Here is a 27,792-nt window from a genome sequence, read left to right as displayed (position 1 = left end):
TACACACATGCATATAAATACTTTTGTATAAAATGACAATATTAGAAAAAATAGACTTCTGTATTCCAGAGTTATGAAAGGCAATACAAAATACAATGAAGTTAATGTTTCAGAAAAGTATAAAAATCCTTAACCACTTAAAAACACATAAAACATACTTTTATTTTTTTCTCTATATTAACATTCTATATTTTTTTTGGTTGTATTGGTAGTTCTTCTAAACCGATGCAAATGTACTAAGAAACGATGATCATACATCTATGTGATGATGTTCAGAATTACTGATTGCATATGTAGAATGGTATGATTTCTAAAAAAAAAATGGACAGCATAATACTACCTAATTGTAATGTAATTATGTTAAAACACTGAATGAAGCTGCATCTGAGCTATAGTTTTTTTCTTATATATTTTTGTATTTTTTATTTTTATTTTTATTTTTTCTCTATATTATCATTTTATTTCTTTTTCTGTTTTCTTGCTATTTCTTTTTCTAAATCGATGCATATGTACTAAGAAATGATGATCATACATCTATGTGATGATATTAAGAATTACTGATTGCATATGTAGAATGGAATGATTTCTAAATGTTGTGTTAGTTAATTTTTTTTAATTAATAAAAAAATGTAAAAAAAAAAAAAAAAAAGAAGCAGAGTTCACTAGCCAGCAACCTTTGGAGATGAAGAAGGAAAATATCTCCCAGGGAGCTTTGTGAAACAGGAAGCCAGGAGCAGAAGCTAGCAGGTGATGCTGTGTTCACTGTGTGCCCTTCAAGATAAGAGAGGAACCCTGACTCTGTTCGCCATGTGCCCTTCCACTTGAGAGAGAAACCGTGAACTTCATCGGCCTTCTTGAACCACGATATCTTTCCCTGAATGGATGCCTTTGATTGGACATTTCTATAGACTTGTTTTAATTGGGACATTTTCTTGGCCCTGGAACTGTAAACTAGCAACTTATTAAATTCCCCTTTTTAAAAGCCAAAAAAAAAAAAACACATAAAACAAAGTTTGACAGGCACAAATGGAGGAATATTTTTTCAATAATGATGTTCAATAATTAACAAGGATAAGTTTCTAATATTTTAGAAATATAGGACAAATGAATCATGTTTCCATTGTGTTTCTTACTCCTGGTCCTCCCCCCCCCCCAATTATTATACTATTAGAGATGACAGACTGGAATCCCACCAATAAATTTCAGCAAAATTAGTCATAAATTTAGTTTTGAGGACTATCCTCTCTTGAAACTGCACTAACATTATTTGAAAGTACAATTAATAGCTATAAAACAGATTGGAGTAGGCAAGATTTATTGAAGTCAAACATTTCCATCAGTCTTTACATTGCAGTAAATGTAGAGGACACCGATTGTGAAATAAATTGACACTGGCTTTTTGACATCCAAGAAAACTCTTTTCAGGATTACTGAATTTTTGATGAAGAGAATTCTGTTTCCAAAATTAACTAAATATATCATACAATATTTTTAATACCTTGTTCCATACCATCAAATTCTTTCCTAAACTTCTGTAGTGTAAACAGTTTTCCTTTTCTGTGTTGACTATAAAGCTACAGAAAAATGATTATACTATTGCTCATTAATTTAAGATTCACAAGGTGTTTTACCTGGTTATATAGAAAGGAATTGAGGTATTGGCCATAAAGTTAACTATAAAATGCTTATCAACTCAAAAATAATTTTTACCTTCTCTCATGTTGCTTTAAATGCAAGAAAATACACTAAAATAATGAAACAAGTTGCACAAACATTGTTTTGGTTAATACAACAGTATGCCCATTGTGTAGATGAATTAAGTGACAGTATCAAAAGTTAAAAGTGAAGATCCATCACTTTTTTTTCCTTTTGGTGCCACAAAAATGTCCATACATCAGCTGTTATACATTCCTAGAAAAAAGTTGGTTATGCTGTAGCAGCCAATGCAAAATTCATGATATGTTAGGCTTTAGAAAAGTCTCACATAACATAGGTGAATGTGTGTCATAAATATTTAAAAATAAAACTAGAATTTTGCTGAAAATACAGTGTGATTAAAAGTTATATAAATACATAAATATACCTGAAAATACAAATTATATGCACAAAGGAAAATAATTGGAAGAAAATTCATTTAGGGATTAACAGCATTTAATTTCCCCATTTGAATTTTTTTGTATTCTAGCTTTCTGAAATAGACAATGTTTACTCCAATGACAGCATCACATTTTATGTATAAAAATATGTCATTTTAAAAATATGCTATTCTATCCCTGGTGTTTAAGAATCTGGTTTTTCAGCCACAGATTAATTAAGCACATCTCTAGATATGCCTTCCCTTTTACCTAATCATAAATGAAAACATCAAAAAGAAAACCAACATATGTTGCTCAGTTTTCTATGGGTAAGGCAACTGTCTGTTACATTTCTAACATGGATGCATTAAACTTTTATCCTTGGAATCATTTCAAGTAATGGAAATCAGACACAGAGATAATCAAATGTTGCATTATCAGCAATATTTAATATAAGAGGTTCCATGGCATTATCAGTCAAGAGATGCTCTGCTCTGCTTGCATTCACAGTAGCCTCCTGGTAAACTTGTGAAACCCAATTTCCAGAGAACGTTCTATTTGAACAGGGCTTAAAATAAATGTTTAGTTTGATACGATTACCTCAGAACAAAACAGACATTCATGTATAAAAATGTAAATGAAAATTACCTCAAAGGATTACAATTTTTGTATCATTAAAATTTCAGACTCTTTAAACAGTTTACATATTTTTTTGTCTGTGAGAAAAATTCACAGTGACATATTTCTAGATAGATAATATTGGAAGTATTTTTTCAACAACTTTGACTCAGGGTAAGTATTCTTGTATTCTTAAAGTTAGAATGTTTCAGTTTAATAAAAAATGGGGTATTAGACTTCTGGGTCAAGATGGCGGCTTAACAATGTGCGCATTTTAGTTCATCCTCCAGAACAATTACTAAATAACCAGAAACAGTACAGAACAGCTCCTGGAGCCATGATAGTGACCGAACACACAGTGTACCCCAGTCTGGACCAGCTGGACTGGCTGCGAGCACCCCCCAGAACCATGAGTTCCCAAAGTTGTGGAGGCCAGTGCCCCTCCCCCACATGCTACTTCCCAGAGGGGAAAGGAAAGGACTTTACCAGCACCAGGGACTGGGCACAATCAAATGCCAATTGTGGAACTAATTAACAAATTCTGACTACTAAAAATAGGCCCCCAGCTTAGGTGAACCTGATCAAAACAGAGGTTGCTCATTTTTGCCCCAGTGCCAAGGGGGCAGGACTGACAGAAAAAGGGGGGGAAAAAGAAGGAAACAGAGATTTTTGTGGCTGTGTATCTACAAAGTCTTGACTGCCTCTGGATACAGAGGCAGGACTTTTCAGGTTGCAACTGCCCCAGGCATAGGCAGAAGTGAGCTCTTTTGGGGGCTTATCTGGAGCCTGTGCCTTCCCCCGGGGAGGAGTGAAGCCCAATTCAGGTGGGATCCCTCCATCAAGGAATTCAGATACCAGGGCTTGGTAATTTGAAGCCATTAAAACCAGCCTACAACCTCTCCTCTATCTCCACCACACTCCCAGCAGGGAGAGTCTGCCAGAGTTAAAGGTATCACACCATCTTATGCTGGTGGGACCTGCAGTCAGACAGGCACCACATACTGGGCAGGATAAGCAAAACAGATACCAGAGACTTCACAGGAAAGTCTTTCAACCTACTGGGTCTCATCCTCAGGGAAAACCAATGCAGGTGACTCTTTCCTCCTGATAGGAGGCCAGTTTTGTCTGGAAAAATCTGACTGGGGTGTATAATATCTAAGTAGGCCCTCCTAAGTGTGTGTGTGGGGGAAAGGCACCATACAAGAAGGGCAAGAAACAAGAAAACAAGAACTGAAAATTCTCCTCTGTTAAACAAAACTTAAGCTAAAGGTCCACATAAAGCTGAACAGAATGTCAAAGAACAAATAGACAACAAATTCATCCAGCAAGAAAACCCTAGATAAAAGAAGTGAAAGTAATCTCCAGAATAAACTAATTAAGGTAATTAAATGCCTAGACACCAGCAAAAAATAACAAATCACACTAGGAAAATTGAAGATATGGCCCAGTCAAAGGAAAAAACCAAAAATTCAAATGACATACAGGAGCTGAAACAATTAATTCAGAATGTATGACCAGACATGAAAAATCTCATCAAAAACTAAATCAATGAATTGTGGGAGGATATAAAGAAGGCAAGGTAACAGCAAAAAGAAGAAACTGAAAGTCTGAAAAAACAAATCACAGAACTTATGGGAATGAAAGACACAGTAGAAGAGATGAAAAAACAATGGAAACCTACAATGGTAGATTTCGAGAGACAGAACATAGGATTTCTGAACTAGAGGATGGAACATCTGAAATCCAACAAGAAACAGAAACTATAGGAAAAAAATGGAAAAATATGAGCAGGGACTCAGGGAATTGAAAGACAATATGAAGCGCATGAATATACATGTTGTGGGTGTCCCAGAAGGAGAAGAGAAGGGAAGAGGAGGAGAAAAATTAATGGAGGAAATTATCACTGAAAATTTCCCAACTCTTATGAAAGACTTAAAATTACAGATCTAAGAAGTGTAGCATACCCCAAAGAGAATAGATCCAAATAGACATATTCCATGATATTTAATAATCAGAATGTCAGAGGTCAAAGAGAAAGAGAGGACCTTGAAAGCAGCAAGAGAAAAGCAATCCATCACATAAAAGGGAAGCCAAATAAAACTACGTGCAAATCTCTCAGCAGAAACCATGGAGGCAAGAAGAGAGTGGGATAATATATTTAAATTATTAAAAGAGAAAAACTGCCAACCAAGAATTCTATATCCAGCAAAATTGTCTTTCAAAAATGAGGGAGAAATTAAAACATTTTCAGACAAAAAAATCACTGAGAGAATTTGTGACCAAGAGACCAGTTCTGCAAGAAATACTAAAGGGAACACTAGAGACAGATATGGAGACAGAAGAGAGAGGTGTGGAGAAGAGTGTAGAAAGGAAGACTATGAGTAAAGGTAAAAAGAAGGAAAATTAGATATGACATATAAAATCCAGAAGGCAAAATAGTAGAAGAAAGTACTACCCATGCAGTAATGACATTGAATGCTAATGGGTTAAACTCTCCAATGAAAAGACATAGTCTGGTAGAATGGATTAAAAAATAGGACCCATCTATATGCTGTCTCTACTCAAAGGACATGAACCAAGGACACAAGTGGACATTTACATACCAATGTTTATAGCAGCATTATTAACAATTACCAAGAGATGGAAACAGCCAAAATGTCCATCAACAGGCAGTTGGCTAAACAAACTGTGACATTTACCTAAGATGGAATATTATGCAGTTGTAAGACAGAATAAAGTTATGAAGTATGTAACAACATGAATGGACCTCAAGGACATTATGCTGAGTGTGATTAGCCAGAAACAAAAGGACAAATACTGTATGGTCTCATTGATACAAACTGACATTAGTGAATAAACTTGGAATATTTCCTTGGTAACAGAGACTATCAGGAGATAGAAATATGGTAAGATATTGGGTAATTGAAGCTGAAGGGATACAGATTGTGCAACAGGACTGAATATAAAAACCCAGAAATGGACAGCACAATATTACCTAACTGTAATACAATTATGTTAAAACACTGAATGAAGCTGCATATGAGAATGATAGAGGGAGGATGGCTGGGGCACAAACGAAATCACAAAGAAAGATAGATGATAAAGATTGAGGTGGTGTAATCTAGGAATGCCTAGAGCGTATAATGATAGTGACTGAATGTACAAATTTAAAAAATGTTTTTACATGATGAAGAACAAAAGAATGTCATTACTGCAGTGTGCTGAAAATAGATGGTACTTAATATTTAAAAATTTCAACTAATGTGTGAGACTAAAGCAAAAAATGTTTATTTGGTACAAATCTATACTTTGACTAGTGCATTTCCTAATATAACTTATGTAGATAGCTTGGTTGAACAACATAAGGACATAGAACTTTGGGTAAGACATGAGATTTTGTTGGTTTGTCCAGAGTGATGCCCTGATGAATCCCAGAGTGATTTGATCAGTGAGTGGAAAAGTATTTGCAAATTCCCCTTTGGGGAATGGTGAGAATGGGGGGAAACTCAACTTCCCCAAGTTGAATTCTTGATATTCTCACAAGCAGTGTGGACAGTCAAAGCTGTAGGCTGAGCTCCCAGTCTTGGGGTTTGTTCATATGAAACTTGACCCCACAGGGGATAGGTCAAGCCTACTTAAAATTAAGCCTAAGAGTCACACCCAAGAGGACCTCTTTTGTTGCTCAGATGTGGCCTCTCTCTCCAGTCAACACAACAATCAGACTCATCACCCTCCCCCTGTCTATGTGGGACATGACTGCCAGGGGTGTGGATCTTCCTGGCAGCATGGGACAGAAATCCCAGAATGAGCTGAGACCCAGCATCAAGGGATTGAGAAAACCTTCTCGACCAAAAGGGGGAAGAATGAAATGAGACAAAATGTCAATGGCTGAGAGATTCCAAACAGAGTTGAGAGGTTACCCTGGAGGTTATTCTTATGCACTGGGTAGATATTACCTTGTTATCTGGGATGTGATGGAGAGGCTAGTTTGAAATGCTAGTGATCAATGAAGGGGATCAGTAAGGGGTATGGCATGTAAAATTTTTTTTTCTGTTTGTTATATTTTTCTGTTGTCTTTTTATCACTTTTTCTGAATTGATGCTAATGTTCTGGGAAATGATCATGATGATGAATATGCAACTATGTGATGATATTGTGAATTGCTAAGTGTATGTGTTGGGAATGTTTATTTCTTGTAATTTTTTTAATTAATAAAAATTTTTTTAAAAAAGGGGGTACTATCAGAAGAGTGTGAATATACATATACATACCATGTTGGCCTTACCTAAGTAAGTATACCTAAGTAAGTAAAAGAAGAATAAATTGACGGAGTCAGAGTCATCAAGCAAGGTACATATAATTAAATATAACTTTTGGAAGAAATTTCATTTTAAATAGTCCCTAAAAAACAGATGTTCTGAAAATTAATAGTAATGTTATACCATAATATTAATACTCTCCAGTAAAGTCACTTATGTTTTTAATTTCTTATCTGTCATTTCTATTAAATAATATAGGATTCAAAGGAACAATAAATGAAGAATAAATTTCTCTATCATTTTTGGCTATACATCTAGGACTATTTTTCTGTTTTTCTGGAATTAGTTTGAAGGAGAAATAGAGTGCTATCAGCATGATTTCTGGACCAGCATATTCTTGGTAGAATCATTGATCCAATCACTCAGTGGTTGTATCTGGATAAATTAACTTTCTATACCCTTTTTATTTGCTAAAAAGATGATACACTAGTATTACCCAAAGTATAATATTTTCATCTGTAAGAATAGGTTAATAAAGGGATGTATTTATAAGAATGTGAAGTTCATTTTAATTATGTGATATAGATGAAATTCTAGTATATAATATCAAATGATGCTTTCTGCTTAATTTTATTGGACAGTTATGCTCATTCTTTTCAGTCATATTTTGCGAACTACTATTAATTATGAATTTCTAGAATCTATGATTTTAAATGCCAGATCATTCACAATATAGATACAATTTCAAAACATTTATCCCAAACATCACCTTTGATTTATCAGCAGTTTACACAGTGAATGTTATGGGAAGCAGGAATAACACAAATGTGCCTGACTTTAGCTTAATGGGAGTGCCTGACTCTGGGGAGATTGGGTGTTTTCTTTGGCTCTGTTTCTACTGATACACTTAATTACCATGTAGGGCAATGCAGGGGTGAAAATAATAATTCACCTGGATCTCCAACTTCACACCACCAGGTATTTTTTTCTCAGTCAGCTCTCATTCCCTGACCTCTATTACTCAATCGTCATCACACCTAAAACCTTAAACTATTAAACTTCCAAAAAATATATTTAATTCATGGGCTGCTTCACCCAAATGTCTTTTTATTTTTCCTGTGTGTCACTGAATTTTTCCTTCTCACTTCAGTGGCCTATGGCCACTAAGTAGCTATATGTAACTGTCTAAACTACTCAGTAGTCATGTCCAAGTGACACTGCTATGCCCTCATAACCAAATCCTATATCTTGTTTACACAAATAGTTTGCATTTCTGAAATTCCAATGTAATTTATCACTTTTTCTGTGCTGTAATCCCAATGTTAGTTTTGTCCTTCACTGACACTCATGTCTCTGAAATAATGATATTCATTGTAGCTAAACATACTGTTTGCTCTTATCATAATCTCTATCTCCTTTGGCTCCATTCTGTGTACTATCCCAAAAATTAATCCCCCTTCAAGAAAGTGCAAAGCTTTCTCTGCTTGTGCCTCCCACCTCTTGGGAGTCACTATCTATTACAGCACTATGATTTTTGTTTGTGTAAAACCAAAGAAGTCTTACTCTTTTGGAAAGGATCAAGTGGCCTTTGTGTTTGATTCTATGATCACCCCTATGGAACGAAGAAGTGAAAACTGCTCTCATTAAATCCATGCAGAAAAGAGAAGTCTTCTGGCAACTGAAATGATTGGGATGCTGAACATTTAACCTCATATTTAGTGTCCTTCCTGTTTGAGTATAATTAATTTACTCTAATATAGTGACACTCTTTAATTAATTTGCATTTGTTCTGAACCATCCCCTACATCACCACACATGACGTAGAATATTTTGAAGAATATGTTCAGAAATCTCCATAATATTAGAAAGCTGTAAAATGTATGGCATATTTGTGGTCTAAATATATGTGTTTTAAGAGCAACTTATATGAAAAATGTTTTGCATCATCTTTCAAAATGTACCATAGAATTACCCTTGTATGTTCCAATTTCACAGAATTTAATATGGAGAAGGCTTTCAGGGGTCACTCCATTTATTTTGTAGAATAGAAATGTAGCTGAGTCATAAAGAATGCTACTTTTGACATGAAAATCTGGTGTTTTAGCTTTTTAGTTTTTTTTTTTAGCAGACTGTCCCTTGGTAAGTCTGCCTCTTTGAGTGTGAAACAAAAAGAATAATTCTAAATCTTTGACTTATTGTAAAGATTAAATAAGAGGTTGAATATGGAGAATTCAATAGAGTTTTGTCAATTAATGACTATCATAACCAGAAAAATTAGTCCTCCAAAATTTTGAATACACAATATGTTTTGCTATGAAAACATTCACTGGTGTTTCATAACTACTTTTGATTAATCTTATTAATAAACAAATAGCTAAGAAGGGAAATTAACACTTCAAACATTAGTTAGAGCATTGGGAAATATTGTGATAAAATTCAGTAATAGGAAGAAGTATATGTGAGCCTCAAAGTAAATTATTTTAAATTAATAAGGAAATAGAAATATCTTAATCATATTTTATATTTTTTCATGATCTTCTAGACTAATACTTATTATGCATAGGTTTATATCACATATATGTTCCACATTTTTCTCTATTTTATTATTGTTTTGCAGTTTTCATTTTACACATCAATATAATGCTTGGTAATTACTTCATCATTTCAAGAAGGCTGATGAATCATCTCTTGGTACATAGGTGATATCAAGACCCTCATCCTGCAATATTTTAATGCATGAAATTATATAAATTCAACAGGTTAAAAATCTGCTTGTAGCAACATCTCTTTCATGCCTACCTGCTAAGTATATGAAAACCTTACCATTTCTGTGATGTATCAACAAGTGCCAGTAATTTTTTTTAATACAGTATCATAAAAAAGTTTATCTTCTAGGTAGGTGTTTGCAAAAACACTCAACAAATTCTATAATTATGTAAGCAGTACAAAGTTCAGGAACTACTTCATTTTTAACTATGTTAAGAATGCCCTACCCTCTTATAATATTTTCCAGTGAGCAATTATGTTGTTATTAAACATATGTAACAAAACCTTTGAACAATATAAAAGCACTAAACTATTTGCCTTCCCCTATCCATATTTATTTTGGTGCCTATCATATTTTATGTAAAATATGGTCAGAATATTTTTTGTAAATTTTTGCTCAGAAGTCACCCAAACATGCTTGCTTGCTTATTTATTTATATATTTTTATGTATTTATTAATTTATTTCTATTAGAAAAGTTGAAGGTTTAGAGAAAAATCATGCATAAACTGCAGTTCTTCAATAAGTCCCCATGTTATTAACACTTTGTGTTAGTGTGCTAACTAAATTGTGCTATTAATTATATACATGGTTTGTATTAGGATTCAATGCTTGTATTGTACAATAATAGTTTCTTATTCTAATAATATGTATACAACCTAAAATTTCCCCTTTTACCTCATCTGAAATACTTTTGTTCTGATGCCATGACACATTTATAAACTATAATTTCTTCACAATTAATTATGAAGAAAAGAGGACTGGAATATTGTAGGATAAATGGTGAACATAGTTTTATTTGAAATGGTTGATTTTATATGATAATGATAAAAGATAAATTTATTTTAACTCAGGACCTCCTTAGCACCAGACTACAATTAAAGGGTCTGAGCTCTGTAATTGGCCTGGCTTATCATCACAAGTTAACTCTCAAATACATGCTTACAATATCAAAAATTTAATCTCCATTAATAGGGCAGCAGCCTCCTACTTAAGAGTCATCCTGGAATTTTCTGTCAAACACCTCATGTCCCCCATCAGCATATCATATTGATCCTCTGCACAGAACATATTTCGAATGTGACTATTTCTCAGCATCTCCTCTGTCACCACCCTTGCCAAAAGTCTCTAAATTATTGATGAAACCCATGCCCAAAGTTTGTAAATTGTTCAAATTCTCTAAATTATTGATGAAACCATATATACCCTTCTATACAGTTTCCCTGTTTTCTGTCTTAATCCCCTTGAGCTTGATCTTAACGCAGGAGCCAGAGTGATACTAATACCAAAGTATGTTGGATCATATTACTTTTCTTCAAATAACCTACAAGATTTCCCATCATGCTAAGGGAAAAATTAAATATTTTTACAAGAATCTACATATCCAAACTTATCCTCCTCCTTGTTCATAGAAACTCATCCTGCATCACTGAATCTGTCACTATCACTTTGGAGCAGCCACAGTGACCTTTATACACTTCTCTAAATCCATTAGTCCTGATGCTGCCTGGAGTTTTTCATTTTTTTCCTGAAATTCCCTTCCCCAACATAACTGCATGGAACTTTTTAATTCTCTTCCTCATAAGACCTTGCCTTACCACCTTATTTTAAATTGCACCCACCCCATCCCTTCCCCTTACTGCATTTGTTCATAACGGTTATCCTATTTAAAAGTCTATATATTTTGCTTATATCATTTGTTATTTCTCTGTTTTCCTACACTATGAAAGCTCTATGAGCACAAATTGTTTTTTCGGTTATTTCTCCCCAACACCTAGAAGAGTGCCTCAATAAATATGCTTGCATGATTGAATTTTACAGATGCAATCTCTCTGCACACTGAAATTAAAGAACTTGCTCATTGTCAAGCAACAGCCTCAAGAACTCTTCAAAGCAACCTCAAAGATTGATAATTTTGTGCTTATCACCTGGCCAACATCCACTTCGAAAAACTGCTTTGGATCATCAATAACACCAGTCAAAAATTCTCATTATATTATGATTTTGTCTTTTGAGCTTGGTTTGATCCAGAGAGAGTATTTTCTCTGGTTTCCACATACTGGTTGGCATATTGTTGGAACTGCAAATGGCTATGCCCACCTATTGGGTTAGGGATCCAATATAAGCAAGAAATACACAAATACATTTTGATAAGCTGTTGTTAACTATCCTGGTATTAAATAATTAAATCTTCTCCTCCCCCAAGAAAAACTTCTGTTTCTTACGTGTACTCTCATTCCAACCTAAATCTTGCATCTCTCTTTCTAAATGGCTTGTTTTCATCAAGGATGATATGGGCCTTCAGTAGCCACTTTGGAGAACATTTTACTTCAGCAGAATTGCTCATTTGAAAATTGCAAAGAGGATTCATATGATTGTCTGAGTAAAAATAAAGCTTCACTAAAGATTATTTGACCAAAACTATGACCAATTTGACAACCTTAAGTGATAACAATTAGATGTGTTTTCCTAATAAATCCTCCTCCTTGATCTACAGTTGCTTCCAAATTTTAAGATCTCTCTCTTCACTCTCATTCTTCTGGTCTCCCCACTTTTGAAATTCAGTCAACTCATCCCTTCTTTTCTCCTTGTCTATATCCACTGTCTTTTGCCAAAAACTCCAAAACCCAAAAGTGCCAACTGCCTCCAAGTGGCAAGCATGCAGGTAACACTAAAATTTAAACTATGGAACAAAACTGAATTAAACACTGTAATTAAAGAGGTATCTAAACCCAAAGAATATCAGACAATATACATAGGAGAATTAGAATTTTCTTAGGGTTACCTGACCTATTTCAATTTGCACACATGTTGTTTGGAACCTCAGATGCTAAATTATTAATGCCAAAATTGATTATAATGACTCAGAAAGGGAAAATACAAGACCCTTCTGTTTAAGCTTGCATGTTGCTGGAATGTGATGTACCAGAACTGAAGTGGCTTTTAAAAAGGGGAATTTAATATGTTACAAGTTTGCAGTTCTAAGCCTATAAAAATGTCCAAACTAAGGAATCCAGGGAAGATACCTTAATTCAAGGAAGGCTGATGGGAACAGAACACCTCTGTCAGCTGGGAAGTCACATGCAGACATCTGCTGGTCCCTTGCCTCTGGGTTCCATTGCTTTCAGCCTCTGTTCCTTTAGGGGTTCCTCACTTTGCTTCTCTGGGTCTTGGTTTGATCTCCTGGCTTCCCATGACTCTCTCCAGGTTATGCCTTGCTTAACGTCTCACATCAATGTGTACTGGGATCCAATATCTCTGAACATCTGTGTTCCTGTTCTTCAAGTGTCAGCATCTGTGTCAGCTCTATTTCTGTTTGCTCTGTCCTTTCTGAGTTTTCTCCAAAAGGTTTCCCATTTAAAGACTTTAGTAAACTAGTTGTGACTCAACTGGAATAGGTGGAATCATGTCTACATCTAATCAAATGTCACACCCAATTGTCACATATCTGAAGAGACAATCTAACCAAAAGTTTCCAATATGCAAAATTGAATTAGATTAAAAAAAAAACAGCTGCCTCCACAAGATTGAATCAGGATTCAAACATGGCTCTTCTGGGGTTCATGGTATTTTCAAACTGCACAACCTCTATCTACAATAAACCTGATAGTAAGAAAAAGGATACTTCCATGCAAGGCAAAACTTTCTAAATGCAATATCTGAAACATTTACAGTAAAAATGAACTGAACCAAAATCCAATCATCCAAACAGAGAAAAAATAAACAGTAAAATTTTGAAATAGACTAGAAAATTCTTTCAAACAACATTCATGAGTTAAGGAGGTGAGGATGTAGCAGCAAGGCCTTTTTGTTCAGATTGTAAATGAATAAACATGAAACTAGGGACCTAATTCAAGAACAGAATTCAGAACTCCAATGCCTTATACAGCATTTTCAAAGGGTTTAGAATAAAAGCAAGATAGGTAACAAAGTATGATTGTCATTCTGTAGATCAAACAGCTAGGTAGCCATTTCCCAACCAGTAACATACTGATAAGGACACATCTAGATATTGTAAACAGAAGGAAAACTAAGGAAAAAGGTAATCCAATCTTACTAAATCAGTCAATCAAATGGTCAATTAAAGAAAAATCTTCAAATTCAGATCAATGTGGACAGTCCAAATAAGAAAAAAGTGTCCAATATCCTGTCTTAACCTTTAACATGCATGATGAATTAGCTAACAGTAAAATTTCATCTTCTCAGTTCTTGATACAAATAGGTGTTACTATTTTTGCACTGTAACCTGTCACTTCTTTCTTGGAGTATTATTATGACAATAATAATACTTTCATTATAATAATATTATATTAATAATAATAATTATTATTATTATGTAAATAAAACCAACAGTCTTTTAACTATTTCCCAGCCCTAAGCTACAAACCTAAGGCTCCTGCCTGAACATGCATTCTTATGATACCACCCTTGTAAATTTATTAGGGAGAGACTTACTGTGTAAATGGAATTAAAATATTGAATACACACTAGAGGGTTGATTTCTTGAGGTTCCAAAGGATGCCTCTATTTATAATCAACTTGAGTTTGCTCTAGATATATTTTTGCCTGCTCTATTATATTTAATGTATGATCTTGATAAAAACCTAAAGACTGTGCCTGGTACTCTATGGGTTAAAAATTCCACTGGCACAGGAATTTGGAGCAGAACCTATAAAAGTTCAGGTAGATTTTACCAAAATCCCCTGATATCCATTGAAGCTAGAGGCAAAAGAATGTTCAAACTTATAGTTGAAAGGATCATACCCAAAAGTCTTCTTATATCTCACAAATATTTAACACTCCATCCTACTGAGAATGAAATTAAATGAGCAGGGAATCAATTTGTTCAAGATCTCAAGGTAATCATAAATATAGTCATCCTACTTCCCAGTAATATTTAATGCAGATACCATCCTGTCATCAATTCCTCTTAAAGCCACTTGCCTTGCAGTAGTAGAACTTTGTTTTATTTTTTCCTATGTACATAGGCCAAGAGAGTGAATGCCTTCTTTACTTCACCTGGAAATGACAACAATGTAGACATTCATGCATCAAAGTTTCACTAAATGCCTTTCTTACTTTATCCTGGCTCCCAACCAAGACAGCAAAGATCTAAAATTCCCTTCATATTCTATTTTGATACAATCAACAGATTATAAATTAAATTTGTTCAGAGAGCAAGGAAGCATATACGAAGAATTACATTTACTTGCCTACAGTCTTAGTAGACAAGAGACATAAAGTTCCAAAATATGAAATTACCACTTTTCCAGGACATAAGCCGTTATTTAGGGCATGACCTTTCTCAGGAGGGAAGAACCCTGTCTTCTCAGAGACTGAAAACTATCCAGATGTGTCCTAGAACACTAAAAAAATGAGCAATTAAGAATATTTAGAATTTTAACTGGATATTTTAGACAATGGTTGCCAAATTTTTCTAAGACTGCATGACTTCTTTATGAATTGTCCATGTCTTCAGCAAGACTCCATCTTCTAGAATCCCAAATATGAACAGGCCTACCATAACCTAAAGAAAGCTCTTCAATTGCCCCTTTCCCTAGACATACCCAAATATAAAAGTCATTTCATTTATTTGTGTATGAGCAACCTGGGTAAGTCCTTTATGTTTTAACTCAACTTCATGGAAACTATCAAAATCACATCACTTACTATAACTTTATCCTTGAACTATTTGCAAAGGCTTAGCTCCCTTAACTAGGACAACAGGTGCCACTGCAGAACTTGATTCTTTTTCTAGATTGGTTTGCAGCACTGACTAGACCTCATGGTTCCTCATAGTGCAGACATTGCTACTGAAGGAGACCATACAACAATTTTCAGCCAGTTGGTTAGATTTTTATGAAATTCTTTTATTGTCTCCCTCACTACTGCAGCACCTGGAATCCTGCCACTCTTTTGCCCCTCTAGAGGAAAATAATTGTCTTACCTCTATCACCACACTATATCACTCAGATTTATTACACTTTCCCACTGAGAATCTTGTCCTAGTTTTATTTGTTGGTGCATTTTATCTCAAAAACTGAAAGTGAAGGCTATCAAGCAGGATGTGTTATCATTAATTTAATCTCTCCTTTAGAAAATACTCCTCTACCTGAGGTAAAATCAACCCAGATGGAAGAACTTAGAGCTTCTCAACTAGACAAAGACCAGAGAGTAAATATACATATGGATAGAACGTGTGCTTTTGTAATAGTACATGGTTTTGATATCGTCATGGTCAGGGACATGTGTCAACGTGGCCAAGTTGTGGTACCAATTTGTCTGGTTGGGCAAGTGCTGGCCTATCTGTTGCAATGAGGACATTTCATAGAATTAAATCATGATCACATCAGCTGCATCCACAGCTGATTCCATTTGTAATCAGCCAAAGTGGAGTGTCTTCTGCAATGAGTGATGTTTAATCTAATCATGGGAAGCCTTTTAAGGAGGATTCAGAAGATGCAGGCTCTATTCCTGCTTTGACTGGTGAGCCTCTCCTGTGAAGTTCATCCAGACTCTCTATTGGAGTCGTGGGCTTCACAGCCTGCCCTGCAGATTTTGGACTCTGCATTCTTGCAGTCACGTGACACACTTTTATAAATTTTATATTTTCGAGTGTTCTCTGTTGATTCTGTTTCTCTAGAGAACCCTAACTAGTACAGATATGCTTTTAAAAAAAAAATGGGACTTCTCACTTCTGCTGGAACCCGCATCAAGAATGGAAAAGCTGGGAGATCCAAGATGGCGGCTTAGTAAGGTACATGCGTATTAGTTCCTCTGACCCCAAATCAACTAATAGGTGAACAGAAACAGTACAGAACAGCTCCCGGGGCTACGGCAAGGAATGGACACACAGTGTAACCCAGTCTGGACTGGCTAGTCTGACTGTGAGACTCGGCTGCGGTGAGACCCCCGAGCGGCGCACGATTTCCTGAGCAGTGGCAGCTGCGGCGGTCGGAGCTACTCCCTCCCTCCTTCCCGGGCTGGCTGAGAGTATCAGAGAGGCAAGTTTCCCAAGCTGAGGCAGCCGGCGCCCCTCTTTTGCGGGCGGCTTCGTGTCTCGGTTTCGAGTCCGCAGGTACGAGTCTCGGATCAGAGGGCTATCCAAAGTCTGGACTGGCTAGTCTGACTGTGAGACTCGGCTGCGGTGAGACCCCTGAGCGGCGTGCGATTTCCCGAGCAGCCGCAGCTGCGGCGGTCGGAGCTACTCCCTCCCTCCTTCCTGGGCCGGCTGAGAGTATCGGAGAGGCAAGTTTCCCAAGCCGAGGCAGCCGGCGCCCCTCTTTTGCGGGTGGCTTCGAGTCTCGGCTTCCACTCTGCGGCTACGAGTCTCGGATCAGAGGGCTATCCAAGCCGCGGTGCCCCCCCCCGCAGGAGGTTTCCTGGTCCGGTGGGGAATCCCCCAGGCCCACTGCGGCCCGCGACCAGCCACAGGGTCCCCTCAAGCTGCGGCAGCTGATGCCCCAACCACGCACGGCCCCTGAACCAATGGAGAGAATTGGATTGGAAATCCCCAGGCCACGGAGATCCGTGACCGGGGGAGACCCATTCCAAACACTTGAGACAAACGTGTGCCACGTGCGCCACGTACTGGGCAAGATAAGAAAAACAGATTCCAGAGATTTCATAGAAAAATCTTACAACTTTGCTGGGTCCGACACCCAGAGAAATCTGAATAAATGCCCAGATGTGAGCAGCAGAAGATAACTGTCCACGCTCAAAAGATTGAGAATATGGCCCAGTCAAAGGAACAAACCAATAGCTCAAATGAGATACAGGAGCTGAGACAACTAATGCTGAATATACAAACAGAAATGGAAAACCTCTTCAAAAATGCAATCAATAAATTGAGGGAGGACATGAAGAGGACATGGGCTGAACATAAAGAAGAAATAGAAAAACTGAAAAAACAAATCGCAGAACTTATGGAAGTGAAGGATAAAGTAGCAAAGATGGAAAAAATAATGGATACCTACAATGATAGATTTAAAGAAACAGAAGATAAAATTAGTGATTTGGAGGAAGGAATATCTGAATTCCAAAAAGAAACAGAAACTATCAGGAAAAGAATGGAAAAATTTGAACAGGGTATCAGGGAACTCAAGGACAATATGAAGCACACAAATATACGTGTTGTGGGTGTCCCAGAAGGAGAAGAGAAGGGAAAAGGAGGAGAAAAACTAATGGAAGAAATTATCACTGAAAATTTCCCAACTCTTATGAAAGGCCTAAAATTACAGATCCAAGAAGTGCAGCGCACCCCAAAGAGATTAGACCCAAATAGGCATTCTCCAAGACACTTACTAGTTAGAATGTCAGAGGTCAAAGAGAAAGAGAGGATCTTGAATGCAGCAAGAGAAAAACAATCCGTCACATACAAGGGAAACGCAATAAGACTATGTGTAGATTTCTCAGCAGAAACCATGGAAGCTAGAAGACAGTGGGATGATATATTTAAATTACTAAAAGAGTAAAACTGCCAACCAAGACTCCTATATCCAGCAAAATTATCCTTCAAAAATGAGGGAGAAATTAAAACATTCTCAGACAAAAAGTCACTGAGAGAATTTGTGACCAAGAGACCAGCTCTGCAAGAAATACTAAAGGGAGCACTAGAGTCAGATACAAAAAGACAGAAGAGAGAGGCATGGAGAAGAGTGTAGAAAGAAGGAAAATCAGATATGATATATATAATACAAAAGGCAAAATGTTAGAGGAAAATATTATCCAAACAGTAATAACACTAAATGTCAATGGACTGAATTCCCCAATCAAAAGACATAGATTGGCAGAATGGATTAAAAAACAGGATCCTTCTATATGCTGTCTACAGGAAACACATCTTAGACCCAAAGATAAACATAGGTTGAAAGTGAAAGGTTGGGAAAAGATATTTCATGCAAATAACAACCAGAAAAGAGCAGGAGTGGCTATACTAATATTCAACAAATTAGACTTCAAATGTAAAACAGTTAAAAGAGACAAAGAAGGACACTATATAATAATAAAAGGAACAATTAAACAAGAAGACATAACAATCATAAATATTTACGCACCGAACCAGAATGCCACAAAATACGTGAGGAATGCACTGCAAACACTGAAAAGGGAAATAGACTCATATACCATAATAGTTGGAGACTTCAATTCACCACTCTCATCAATGGACAGAACATCTAGACAGAGGATCAATAAAGAAATAGAGAATCTGAATATTACTATAAATGAGCTAGACTTAACAGACATTTATAGGACATTACATCCCACAACAGCAGGAGACACATTTTTCTCAAGTGCTCATGGATCATTCTCAAACATAGACCATATTCTGGGTCACAAAGCAAGTCTTAACAAATTTAAAAAGATTGAAATCATACACAACACTTTCTTGGATCATAAAGGAATGAAGTTGGAAATCAATAATAGGCAGAGTGCCAGAAAATTCACGAATACATGGAGGCTCAACAACACACTCCTAAACAACGAGTGGGTGAAAGAAGAAATTGCTAGAGAAATCAGCAAATACCTCGAGGCGAATGAAAATGAAAACACAACATATCAAAACTTATGGGACGCAGCAAAGGCAGTGCTAAGGGGGAAATTTATTGCTCTAAATGCCTATATCAGAAAAGAAGAAAAGGCAAAAATTCAGGAATTAACTATCCATTTGGAAGGACTGGAGAAAGAACAGCAAGTTAACCCCAAAGCAAGCAAAAGGAAAGAAATAACAAAGATTAGAGCAGAAATAAATGAAATTGAAAACATGAAAACAATAGAGAAAATCAATAAGACCAGAAGTTGGTTCTATGAGAAAATCAATAAGATTGATGGGCCCTTAGCAAGATTGACAAAAAGAAGAAGAGAGAGAACACAAATAAATAAGATCAGAAATGGAAGAGGAGACATAACTACTGACCTCACAGAAATAAAGGAGGTAATAACAGGATACTATGAACAACTTTACGCTAATAAATACAACAATTTAGCGGAAATGGACGGGTTCCTCGAAAGACATGAACAACCAACTTTGACTCAAGAAGACATAGATGACCTCAACAAACCAATCACAAGTAAAGAAATTGAATCAGTCATGCAAAAGCTTCCTAAAAAGAAAAGTCCAGGACCAGACGGCTTCACATGTGAATTCTATCAAACATTCCAGAAAGAATTAGTACCAACTCTCCTCAAAGTCTTCAAAAAAATCGAAGCGGAGGGAAAACTACCTAATTCATTCTATGAAGCCAACATTACCCTCATACCAAAACCAGGCAAAGATATTACAACAAAAGAAAACTACAGGCTGATCTCTCTAATGAATATAGATGCAAAAATCCTCAATAAAATTCTAGCAAATCGTATCCAACAACACATTAAAAGAATTATTCATCACGACCAAGTAGGATTCATCCCAGGTATGCAAGGATGGTTCAACATAAGAAAATCAATTAATGTAATACACCATATCAAAAAATCAAAACAGAAAAATCACATGATCATCTCAATTGATGCAGAGAAGGCATTTGACAAGATTCAACATCCTTTCCTGTTGAAAACACTTCAAAGGGTAGGAATACAAGGGAACTTCCTTAAAATGATAGAGGGAATATATGAAAAACCCACAGCTAATATCATCCTCAATGGGGAAAAATTGAAAACTTTCCCCCTAAGATCAGGAACAAGACAAGGATGTCCACTATCACCACTATTATTCAACATTGTGTTGGAGGTTCTAGCCAGAGCAATTAGACAAGAAAAAGAAATACAAGGCATCAAAATTGGAAAGGAAGAAGTAAAACTATCACTGTTTGCAGACGATATGATACTATACGTTGAAAACCCGGAAAACTCCACAACAAAACTATCAGAGCTAATAAATGAGTACAGTAAAGTAGCAGGTTACAAGATCAACATTCAAAAATCTGTAGCATTTCTATACACTAGCAATGAACAAGCGGAGGGGGAAATCAAGAAACGAGTCCAATTTACAATTGCAACTAAAAGAATAAAATACCTAGGAATAAATTTAACTAAGGAGACAAAACACCTATATAAAGAAAACTACAAAAAACTGCTAAAAGAAATCACAGAAGACCTAAACAGATGGAAGGGCATACCGTGCTCATGGATTGGAAGACTAAATATAGTTAAGATGTCAATCCTACCTAAATTGATTTACAGATTCAATGCAATACCAATCAAAATCCCAACAACTTATTTTTCAGAAATAGAAAAACCAATAAGCAAATTTATCTGGAAGGGCAGGGTGCCCCGAATTGCCAAAAACATCTTGAGGAAAAAAAACAAAGCTGGAGGTCTCGCGCTGCCTGACTTTAAGGCATATTATGAAGCCACAGTGGTCAAAACAGCATGGTATTGGCATAAAGATAGATATATCGACCAATGGAATCGAATAGAGTGCTCAGATATAGACGCTCTCATCTATGGACATTTGATCTTTGATAAGGCAGTCAAGCCAACTCACCTGGGATAGAACAGTCTCTTCAACAAATGGTGCCTAGAGAACTGGATATCCATATGCAAAAGAATGAAAGAAGACCCATATCTCACACCCTACACAAAAGTTAACTCAAAATGGATCAAAGATCTAAACATTAGGTCTAAGACCATAAAACAGTTAAAGGAAAATGTAGGGAGATATCTTATGAATCTTACAATTGGAGGCAGTTTTATGGACCTTACACCTAAAGCAAGAGCACTGAAGAAGGAAATAAATAAATGGAAACTCCTCAAAATTAAACACTTTTGTGCATCAAAGAACTTCATCAAGAAAGCAGAACGACAGCCTACACAATGGGAATCAATATTTGGAAATGACATATCAGATAAAGGTCTAGTATCCAGAATTTATAATGAGATTGTTCAACTCAACAACAAAAAGACAGCCAACCCAATTACAAAATGGGAAAAAAACTTGAATAGACACCTCTCAGAGGAGGAAATACAAATGGCCAAAAGACACATGAAGAGATGCTCAATGTCCCTGGCCATTAGAGAAATGCAAATCAAAACCACAATGAGATATCATCTCACACCCACCAGAATGGCCATTATCAACAAAACAGAAAATGACAAGTGCTGGAGAGGATGAGGAGAAAGAGGCACACTTATCCACTGTTGGTGGGAATGTCAAATGGTGCAACCACTGTGGAAGGCAGTTTGGCGATTCCTCAAAAAGCTGAATATAGAATTGCCATACGACCCAGCAATACCATTGCTGGGAATCTACTCAAAGGAATTAAGGGCAAAAACTCAAACGGACATTTGCACACCAATGTTTATAGCAGCGTTATTTACAATTGCAAAGAGATGGAAGCAACCAAAATGTCCAACAACAGACGAGTGGCTAAACAAACTGTGGTATATACATATGATGGAATATTATGCAGCTTTAAGGCAGGATAAACTTATGAAGCATGTAATAACATGGATGGACCTGGAGAACATTATGCTGAGTGAGTCTAGCCAAAAACTAAAAGACAAATACTGTATGGTCCCAATGATGTGAATCGACACTCGAGAATAAACTTGGAATATGTCATTGGTAACAGAGTTCAGCAGGAGTTAGAAACAGGGTAAGATAATGGGTAATTGGAGCTGATGGGATACAGACTGTGCAATAGGACTAGATACAAAAACTCAAAAATGTACAGTACAATAATACCTAATTGTAAAGTAATCATGTTAAAACACTGAATGAAGCTGCATCCAAGTTATAGGTTTTTGTTTTGTTTTGTTTTGTTTTGTTCTTACTATTATTACTTTTATATTTTTTTCTCTATATTACATTCTATATCTTTTTCGGTTATATTGCTAGTTCTTCTAAACCGATGCAAATGTACTAAGAAACGATGATAATACATCTATGTGATGATGTTAAGAATTACTGATTGCATATGTAGAATGGTATGATTTCTAAAAAAAAAAAAATGTTCAGCACAATACTGCCTAATTGTAATGTAATTATGTTGGAACGCTGAATGAAGCTGCATCTGAGCTATAGTTTTTTTTTTCTTATATATTTTTGTACTTTTTATTTTTATTTTTGTTTTCTCTCTGTGTTATCATTCTATTTCTTTTTCTGTTGTCTTGCTATTTCTTTCTCTAAATCGATCATATGTACTGAAAAATGATGACCATACACCTATGTGATGATATTAAGAATTACTGATTGCATATGTAGAATGGAATGATTTCTAAACGTTGTGTTAGTTAATTTTTTTAATTAATAAAAAAAGAAAAAAGAAAAGAATATTAAAGCTAGAGACCTTTTAGATGCACTCCTCATTTATATAGTACTAGCTATTATAAAAGTTGAGGTTCATGTAAAAAGAAAGAATATGGAAGGTAAAGCAAATGCTTTCACAGGTCATTATGCCAAACAAGCTCCCTTAACCAAGGTTATGATACTATCTGAATCTTCAAAGGATTAATCACAAGAAAAATTTGAAAAAACCATTATAAATGATCAGTGTTTAGCCTTTTGATTTTGAAAAGGAACAATATTAAATAGCTTCCCCAATTTAAAAATATGGACTATAAAACCAAAAGGGAGCCACAAATTTGGGGTCATTGGGTATCTCCAGGCATCAGTAGAGGGGGTTAGGGAGGAGGTGGAGGCAAGTCAGCCTCTCTAAAATTAATTAACATAAGGGCCAAGGACAAATTAATTTTAACATTAGAATCCTCAGAAGATTCAATAGGAGGGACTTTATACAATACCTTTCCCTCTTCGTCCTCCTGGTCCTCAGTCAGCAAAGTTTCCAGAACATATTTAGTAATAGTCCAAGCCAGCCAGATAATGATGGGAGTGGGATCCCTTGCACAGACAATTTTTTTAAACTCTTTACCCACTCAATCCCAATCTCCTAATTTTAAACTGCCCAATGTTGGAAACCAGGAACAGTGTTTCTTTATAGCTTGCAAAAGTTCCATAATGCTGGGCTCACTAGCCCTAGTTCCTCCTACTTGGAGGAGTTGTTTCAGAAGACAGACATAAGGGTGATATTTAGTAGTGCTATCACTATTCCCCCTCACTACCATGCTTGTTTTACCCAGGAGTGTCCATACCTTTAGTTCCTGTTTCCCAGACTCAAGAGGCCTCTAAATCCACTTAGGAATTCATGATGTGACAATTTCAATTTTCACTCCAATGAATCATCTTCTTTGAGACCCACATTGGACTCCACTTGCTGAGACCAGCTCAGTACTAGGGACCAAGGAAGGCACCACAAATCTGAAAAATAAAGACACTCACAAAAAAGAGTTTTATAAGATGAGAGCAGGGGACTCTTGTCTCAAAGGACAGGAGCCTTGAACCTGAGTTCCTCATCATATTTATTGAGAAGCTTCAAAACAGAAAGTATCTTTCAAGGTTGTTAGTAAGCTATCTTTTGCCTGAGCTGCCACATCAACATTAATCTCAGGCATGCCATACAAGGCTGAAGTGTTTCCTTCTGCAAACAATCATGTGCTTGTGAGGACAGTGTTCCACCCTGGCAGGGCCTGGTGTCCCAAGGTCCGCACCTTTATCTGTGTTAGGGAAACATTCTGGCCTTTGGCCATTATACCACATAATACTGTTCTTAGAGTATCCTAAACAGTAAGCACCGTCCTCAATCTTGCTGACTGCTGGATATGCCCTCCTTCACCAGATCCTGTGATAAAAACCTCTAGGCCATTCTGATTTCATCAAATGAGGACCACTTATACCTACTAATATCTGATCTTAAACAATACAAACTCTGAATTTGCTAGCACCCCTCTTTCTCAGAAAAAGAACCAATTATTATATTCTATTGATCAGACATGAGATAATTTTAACTTTGAATTTAACAATTTTCATAGGGCAATGGGCCAAATGCTTGCTATCTGGGAGTGACCAATAATAAATAGCTAATCCAGTTATTGTGAGGCTTGGTTCTGACCTTATACTGTGACTAACACTTTTTCTCCTGGATCTCCATGTCCCCCTATTAGATATTGTCATTTTGATCAAGTTGTTGGTTCTGTTTGTCTCAGACTAACACATTATGAAACTTAGGAATAGTATTTTGAGACTTGTCAACATTTATGTTTAAAACAAAAACAAAAACAAAGCAAATTATAATTCTATAAATCACCAATGCTGGAAATTCCAACTCAGACATGAGCTACAAAAAGAGACCATTCAAATACTCAGGCACAAAAACTCGGAGAATTGTTGACTCATTGCTTATTCTAACAATCATTGTAGTGGTTCCATTGGTAGGAAACATAAAAATAGAAAATACTTTAAGAAAGCTATCATCAATTCTGATAGAAATAAGTAATAATGCCATCTCTCTCATAGATGGAATGCAATTTAGGCTCAACTCATTGACATAAAGTAGTGATTGACAATCACATTGATCTAGATTTCTTGTTGGGCTGCAATGTTGGTGTCTTTACTATCCATATTTCTCATTGTACTTGGATTAATGATACAGACAAAGTGGAACAGGCTATACATTGCCTTAAAGAAAAACCTATTTGGCTTTCCATGTTTGATTATTATGGTCTATGAGATTGTCCCTTTGGGTTGGGTTAAGCAATTGATGTTCCAGGTTCTGAAATATTTTACAAGAATTATTAATTATTTTTGTTTCTGCTGTAGGTCTGTTGCATTCTGAGCAAAATCATAAATTCTTTGATACTGCCATTCTCTCATGACAGATGAGAGATCATTATGATGGTATAGCAACAACACAGCCAAGAAGATTGGGCAGTTGATGAAGAAGATGACTCAACAATCTCTGAGTGCTGAAGATCTAGATTCTTGATGTTTCTGAATTGGTCAACTTATTGGAAATCAGAGAATGACCAAAAGGGTGAATTGAATTACAGTGGACTATGAACAGGAAACTGTGACTTGATATCAGCACTAATCAGATCAGTAAACTCTGGTGCACAACCTACAACAATAGGTCCAGGAGCCTGCCACTTTCTACAGTAAATATCCTATAAATCAAACCACAATCCTTGTGATGATTGACCTAAATACCAATGACTTATTTTTTAAAAAATGGATTGGTTTCATCATATTCATGAATGTTTTTATTTCTATTTAGCTTTTCCTTTTACTACATAAACACTTTTGCCTCTAATTTTTCAGCTAACATTCATGTCAACTTCTCCCTCCCCATGGCAATTTTAAAATAAGAATTAAACAATGTTGAGATGATTTTTCCAGTCAAGTTATTGATATATTCCTAAATTAAACAAAAACTTTAAAAGTACTTATATAGTGTTACAGCTGCTCAAAATATTTGGTTATTTGGAATAGCTGAATCTGGGGTACAAAGTTGTATTTTCTTAGCTTTTTATTTCTAATACTAAGACCTCAATCTAAATTCTTTCTCTGACACGTCATTTGGCCATTTTTCCTTTTCTCTGCCTTTGTTCTTTCCACCAATTCTATGAAACATATTTCTCCTGAAATTGGTAACTCTCTGAGATTATGCTAGCCTTATCTTTCCCAGATTGTTGGTAAGGGGCTAGCTTTTGCTTCCATCACTAATTCTTGTCAAACAGCATGGTCTCTTACTGATTGCATTCTAGCAACAAAGTAAAATTGGACCTTTGAGATTAGGTTACATTAAAAATTTAAATAGTTTACAGAATATTTAAATCAGAATATGCAGCAGATGATCTCACCTCAAGACTTACTCAAATTTCATATAGGGTGGATAAACCTAAAGTAGCTGTAACAAACAACTATAATGAAATCCAACTAATGTTCTGTCATGGTCTAAATGTAATTTTGGATTCTGGTTTAAGTTACTATTTTATTCCTAAATTAAGTATAGGAATACCAAGAAGAAATTGCTTTATTCTTCATAAATTACATTTTCTCTTGTATTTTTACCATAAACTATTAAGTCTTATACGCAGGTACAAAGATTATTTTGGTAATTATAACTAATTGTTTTCCCTGCAACTACATTGTGACTCAGATAATAGTTATTTCAATGAATCTACAATCAACAATAGGATAACAATAGTATAAATCTAAAGATTTAGAAGCATTTTAAAAGTTCATAATAGTGTTTGCCTATAGATGGATAAATGGCAATGGAAGACATTTAAATCTATAGAAACAAAGTTATAATTAAATAATACCTTTGTTTTAAAAAAATAAAAATATATGACAAAGCTTTGTCAAGAGTGAGTAATGGAGATAAAATGTTAATTTGTTTCTTATGTCATTTTTGTGTGTGTATGTGTGTGTGTGTGTGTAGTTTTGTTACAAATATTTTGACAAGTGAAATTTTGTGATCACTTTAACTTTGCATGGTAATTTGAACTTTGACTTTATTTAAGTGTCTAAATCAGAACTTTGCTTGTCCAAGGTAACATTAGCAGCATATTAGTAGCATATGCACTTCTTAGAAGTGTAACATATTTCTTGAAAGCTTAATTATAAAGCTTAAATATCAAATGAGAAGCTTTGTAGTAATTTCCAAAATCAGGAGGTATGGTAGGCTTGATTACTTACCCCAATGGAAGACATGTTTTTAATCTTACTTTGAATTCCCATGGGTATTTCTTATGTAACTGGAACCTCTAGAAAATACTATTTTTAGTTCAGAGTTGGGCTGACTGAATCAGGATGGGCCCCAATCTATAGTACTGGAATAAGCATAAGAAATTTGAAAGCCATTAGAGAAAGCCACAGGAACATGCCAGAAGGTAGCGGTTAGTGGAAACCAGAAAAGTAGACCAAATAGGGAGAAATTACCATGCAGAGATGCAAATGAAGGAAACTTGAGAATTGTAGGCAAGCCAATATGAAAATGCTATAGACTTTGCAAAGTGAGACAGCACTCCCTTCCCAATGATTTGATTTTTTTACTTCTAAATGCTGTTATCATGAGCCAATATATTTTTGTTTAATCCATCCCATTGTGTGATATCAAAGCTGCCTGACAACATGTGAGAGACCATCAGCTTTGTTCTTCTTTGTCTGTATCAATTTGGATATTGAAGATCCTTGCAATTTTATATATATTTAAGGATTGGCATCTCTATTTCTGTAAA

The 27,792-nt window shown here is 35.7% G+C and overlaps 1 long non-coding RNA gene across 1 annotated transcript in view; it reads right to left on the bottom strand.

Annotated features, from left to right (window-relative positions):
* The window catches only part of LOC143686161 (uncharacterized), a 229,126-nt gene that overhangs the window by 186,624 nt on the left and 14,710 nt on the right, over nt 1–27,792 (bottom strand). Inside the window, exon 2 of the long non-coding RNA XR_013176940.1 lies at nt 23,806–23,971. This is a non-coding gene — a long non-coding RNA (uncharacterized LOC143686161). The remainder of the gene's footprint in view (nt 1–23,805; nt 23,972–27,792) is intronic.

This window comes from Tamandua tetradactyla, chromosome 6 (assembly GCF_023851605.1).
Source record: "Tamandua tetradactyla isolate mTamTet1 chromosome 6, mTamTet1.pri, whole genome shotgun sequence".
Classification (NCBI taxonomy): domain Eukaryota; kingdom Metazoa; phylum Chordata; class Mammalia; order Pilosa; family Myrmecophagidae; genus Tamandua; species Tamandua tetradactyla.
This window is presented reverse-complemented; position numbering and strand designations above follow the sequence as displayed.